Here is a 5,881-nt window from a genome sequence, read left to right on the forward strand (position 1 = left end):
TCGCCGGGCTAGTTTTTTGTATTTTTTAGTAGAGACAGGGTTTCACCGTGTAGCTCAGGATGGTCTCGATCTCCTGACCTCGTGATCCAACCGTCTCAGCCTCCCAAAGTGCTGGGATTACAGGCTTGAGCCACCACGCCCGGCCTTATTTGAGATTTAATAAAAGATTGCTGTAATAGTCTGGACAGTTTAGGATACGCTATGGCAATACATTAACTGCAAAATCTCTGCAGTTCCACTTGGCAATGGTCTTTCTTCTTATGCATACCAATATCCTTTGAAGGTAGCATGGACTCAGCTCAGCACAGCTGCTTGGGGAGCCAGAGTAATGAAGGTCCCACCGTCCTGAGGCTGCTCCAAAGGCAACGTATGTTTTTCCTGGGCACAGCATTACAGCATAGGTGAGGCTAAAGGATCACCAGGTCCTCTGAAGCTCAGCCTGGGAAGGGCTATCCTGGGTCCCTTCTGCTCACATTGCCTTGGCCAAAGCTAGTATGAGGGCCTTGCCTAATGTAGTAAAGACATAGAGAACAGGATGGAATGCAAGTGTTTCTCCAAATGTAATCTATTCAATTTCTAAAGTTGGAGAGTGAGAATTCAATAGCAAGTTCAGATAGCGTGGAGAACTGTGTTCTCCAGATCTCTTTGATCTCGAGTTTTGAATAGCAAGTAGGGAGAGTTCATATAACATGGGGTAATCCAAAAATTGGTTGAATCTATTCAGTGTCTGAATTTAGAAAGCAAGAATTGGAAGAGCAAAAGATACCTGTATGTGGTGAGTGTTGCTTTTTCTGCCAGAGCTTTCTATAAAAATAAGTAAATGTCTGCAATGAAAACCAAACAGAGTGATCTGCAAATATAATCATCAACTGTGTCCGCACTTAGTAAACTCTTTTTATTTAAAATCTTTAATTATGAATTTAAATTTCCAATAGTTTTCAATTACCTATTTGCAAATTCTTAAATTATACTTGAACCTGTATCTTTTACTCAATTGATAAAGAACTTTAACTGTATGGCAATGTGAAAAATTGTTAAACTTATTTGTGTCTTAGTTGCTTCATCTATAAAATGAGGATAATAATAATATGTCTACATTGGAGGAATGTTGTGCATGTTCAATGAGTGTGTGTGTGTGTGTGAATATATATATATATATATCCTGGCATATAGTAAGGGCTATTTAAGTATGAGCTATTATAATAGTCTCATAGTTGGTTATTTAAAAATCTCTAGGTGGAAAATGATAGTTTTCAAAATTAAGCACCCCCTCTACTCAACTTACAATCTATGTCTGATTGGATTTTCTAGAAGCTGAGCCTGAGACACGATCCTTGGGTCAGTGGTTTCTAGGAAAATGTGTTCTTAGGTGAAACCTGTCAGAGAGTGAGGATAGCAGGCCAGGGCAAGGGGAAAGTTGTGCAGGCGTGGCCTCAGCTGTGGCCCAACCTCAGCCTGACCCCACAGAGCCTTCTGGCTTGCGAATAACGTCATAGAGTTATGCTACTTTGAAGCAAGAGGGCTGTCTTCAACATCCCTGAATCAGTCAGTCATTGGCTACAGGCTGTATTAGGTGATATAAGTAATACAGAGATGATTCCAAGTATATGGGAGAATGTGCCTGGGTTATATGCAAATACTATGCCATTTTATAGCAGGGACTTTAGTATCTGTGGATCTTGTATCTTCGAGGGTCTGGAAAGCAATACCCCACAGAAAGAAAGCAGAATCTTCTGGGCATTTCTGAGCAAGTGGACTTCCTTCAGCTGAGCACAGTCCTCAGGAGAAGCGGACAGGTGCAAAGTGTTGGAAGCCAACACTCACAGCAGTTGGGGGTTCGAGTGCTCTGGCTTCCAACAGCATTGAAAACAACAGCACTGACTACAGTGAGTTTCTCAATCTTCAGGATACATCCCAGCCTCCCTGGGGACTGCTAACGCACAGATTGCCAATTCCCACTCTATGAGTTTCTGATTCCAGAGGTCTGGGATGGGGCTCGATAATTCGTTCTTCTAACTACCTAATGCTTTGAGAAATGTTGTACTATGTTTTTTCATATATTTAAAAATTCTCACCTCATTTATGGTTTAAAACTTCTAGAACAATTCTGAATAGTTTTTGTAACAGTGAGCCTCACTTTCCTGTCTCTGCCCTTGATGGGAATGTCTCTAATGATTCACCTTTCATACAGGGACTTCTTGTGGTTTACTGGGCAATTCCTTTTGGCAGGTTAAAAAAATTCCCTCTGTTTCACGTTAAAGCCATTTACCAGGAAGAGATGCTAAATTTTATCAGAGGGTTTTTCCAGTAACTATTGTGATAATCATGTATGTTTTTTTTTCCCCATTTATTAAGATACCAAACATGAAATTTACCTGAAGTCCTGGATTGAACACTGCTTGTTTTCTATAATGTTTTGCTCATTAAATATACTGACAAATTTAATTTTTTTTTTTTTAGGATTTGATGTACAAGTTCATACATGATAATGACTTACTGTTTTGTTTTCATTATTTCTTCCTTCCATACTTTCTTGATACCCTTTTGGTCTCTTGGTTTCAAAATTACACTAGCGTCATAGAATGAGCTGGAAATTAGCCCATTATTCTCCATGCCATGGAATGTTTTGCAAAACATAAGAATGATCAGTTGCTTGCATATTTGGTAGAATCACCTTATGAAATACAGTGGGTTTGGTGTCTCTTCTGGGGTCCGGATACTGCTATGGACTGAATGTTTGTACCCCTCTAAGATTCATTATGTTGAAATCCTAGCCTCAAGGTGGTGGTATTAGGAGGTGGGACTTTTGGGAAGTGATCAGGCCATGAGGGTGGAGCCTCACATGATGGGAGGCTCCGAAAGGCTTATGTATTTAATCTAATTGTTTCAAATATAGTTTGGTTTTACTAATAGAGCCTAATTTTTGTTTTTGTATATTTAGAATATATCTTGCTACTTTTCCAAAATAACCATTCGTTCTAGTAATTGTTATATTCCTTGGGATTTTCTACATACATAATTGTGCCATCTAAAGAAAAAGGATTTTTACTTATTTCTTTCTAAACTTTATAATTTTTGTTTCTTTTCATTTGTTTGTTTTATTGCACTGGCTAGAACCTCCAGTATAAGGTTTAAAAAGAAGTAATGAGAGAAGCATCCTTGTCTTGACTCCAACATATTGATTAATTTTTGAATATCATAAAAAACTTCCTACTCCAAAAATAAATCTCACTTGGTCAGAATGCATAATGTATACATATGCATATGTGTGTGTGTATTTGGATTTAATTTGCCAATATTTTGTTGAAGAGCTTTGAGTCTATGTTTATATGGGATATTTGTCTGTAATGTCTTTTGTAACACCACAGTCAGGTTTTGACATCACATTTACTTATCTCATCCATTTGTTGTTTCTCAGTCTGGATTCTAAAGCACTCACTGGCCTTGAGCACTGAGAAATTTCTTTGCTGCGTGCCTCCCCAGATGCAGACTTTCAGCTGACTCTGGTGTTAGTGTTCAGCTTCTTCATTCCGTGTGAATCCTGAAGTACTCACTAGGCTCCTACTGTTCCTGGGCACTGGACAGGAAGGGCAGAAGAACTGTCAAAATGAACATCAAACCTAACCAGCCTTTAAGTTTAAATCTCAATGACATTTTCAAAGGTTTTTGGCCAGAATACTTGGTGCTCTCCTAACTCAGGCATTTTACGTTCTGCTGAACCTTTGTAATCCTTATTCATGTGAGCTGTGCTATTCCACATCTCCAGTTCCATGTGAACCTCCAGCCTGGAGACAAGTATGACTTTACAGCCACTCAGAACTGTGTGTATTCACCCCTGTTGCCTGCACCACTTCCACACCTCTCTCATCCCAGGACTCAGTGCTAAGACATTATCCAATCATTATATCTAGAGAGAACCCATACAAGCACTGAGATGAGTTAGGAAAAGATTTCCCCAACCCTGACAGCCGTGTAATTCATAATGATTTATTGATTGATTTAATAAATATTTATTGAGTGCCAACTACACTCTAAATATAATTCAAGTATATATTGTATTAGATCCTGTGGAATCGATGATAAGTAAGAAAGAAAATATTCATGCTGTCCTAGGGTCTATATCCCATGGGAAAAATTGCAGCTTTTAGTACTGCCCAGTGACATGAAAGTACACAGACTGGTTGTGCTGGAGAATGCTAGGTACTGGGGCCCACATGTGTAGATTCTCATGGAAACCCTCTAGGAGATATTTTATGTGAGACCTGAACAATCAAGAGCATATAAAATTACTCAAGTACCTGGGGAGAGATTCCAGATAACGTGGAAAAGCTTTGATGAGGGAACAAGCATGGCGTGTGGGAGGGTGGGAAAGGAGGCCAGTGGGCCAGGGCACAGTGAGCGCAGCAGGGAGCCTGTGAGGTCAGGACAGCAGAGCAGAGGGCGGGGCCCTCACACAGAGCTCCCAGTCAAGGGGCGGGGCTTGGGATGTATTCTGATTGAAAACCATTGGAGGGGATTAAGCAAGGATCTCAGCTGAGCCGCTCCTTAGATATTTTAAAAGGTTATTCTGTTATTCTGGCCGGGCGCGGTGGCCCATGCCTGCAATCTCAGCCCTTTGGAAGGCCAAGGCGGGCAGATCACGAGGTCGGGAATTCAAGACCAGCCTTCCTGATGAAATCTGTCTCTACAAAAATACAAAAAATTTAGCCGGGTGTGGTGATGTGCGCCTGTAATCCCAGCTACTCGGGAGGCTGAGGCGGAAGAATCGCTTGAACCCAGGAGAGGGAGATTGCAGTAAGCCAGGATCATTCCACTGCACTCCAGCTTGGGTGACAGAGCAAGACTCTGTCCACCACTCCACCCGTCCCCCCCAAAAGAATCATTCTGATTACGGTACAGAGTGAATTAAAGGATAATTCCAGAATTGAAATCAGAGAAACCAGTTAGTAGCAACAACAGCAGTCCAGGTGAGACAGCAAGATGACTTGGTCTAGATTTATTTCAGTGACTACAAAGGTGAACACCCTCTATTTTTGATGTAGAACCAATAGAATCAAATGATGACTATACTTGAAGTACGGAGAATAGTAAATAATTAAAAATGACTCCTAAGTTGTTAGTTTGAGCAACTACATTGATGGTGGCACCATTTATTGCAGTGTGGAAAACTCCGGAAGAAACAAATTTGGTGGTGGTGGGAGGCAAAACTTAGGAGTTCTGCTTTGAAAATGTTAAGTTTTAAGACCGATTAGACACTCAAGTGCATAGTGTATGTCAAGTAGGCAATTATATGCAAAAATGTCGAATTCAGGGGACAAGTCAGAGCGGAGATGTAATTTTGAGTTATCTAGGAAGATAATATTAATTACTAGACTTGCCCTTGCACTCCCAAAGTCTAATCAAAATTGCTCTTGAAATTCATTTTGAAAAATGCCTTGCATGGGACTGACACACCACCTCTAACTAGTCCAGCACAGCCTATTTTCCTCCGATGTTCGAACATTTAACCATTTTTTAATCTGTTTCTTTGATGAGGTCACACTGGCTTGCACTTAGCAGTTGTATTGAAGGGAATACATTTTAAGGCGTTATAATCACATCCAGAATAAAAGTGTAATAGACATTTCAAACTAAACATTTCCAAAACAGATGTCATGGTTTTCTGAAAACTCTAGCAAATTTATTTCTACTCAATAACCCTATCTCAGTACATGGTATCCTTATTCACCTTGTTGCTCAAACAACCTAAGAATAATTGTCTCTGTGAGAGGTTCACAAAATAGTAACGTTGAAGGAGTGAAAGGTTTTATTTATTCTCCCATTTGTTTGGTGAGTGTGGTATCTGGCCTGCAATGTGGGTCCCGATGCCCCCATCCCAGTC

The 5,881-nt window shown here is 40.3% G+C and overlaps 1 long non-coding RNA gene across 1 annotated transcript in view; it reads left to right on the plus strand.

Moving 5' to 3' along the window:
* LOC105525343 overlaps positions 1-2,838 on the plus strand; it is a 57,989-nt gene extending 55,151 nt beyond the window's left edge. Inside the window, exon 3 of the long non-coding RNA XR_001003900.1 lies at positions 1,693-2,838. This is a non-coding gene — a long non-coding RNA (uncharacterized LOC105525343). The remainder of the gene's footprint in view (positions 1-1,692) is intronic.
* Positions 2,839-5,881: the final 3,043 nt, after the last annotated feature.

The sequence above is a fragment of the Colobus angolensis genome, unplaced genomic scaffold, assembly GCF_000951035.1.
Source record: "Colobus angolensis palliatus isolate OR3802 unplaced genomic scaffold, Cang.pa_1.0 Scaffold53, whole genome shotgun sequence".
In the NCBI taxonomy this organism is placed as follows: Eukaryota; Metazoa; Chordata; class Mammalia; order Primates; family Cercopithecidae; genus Colobus; species Colobus angolensis.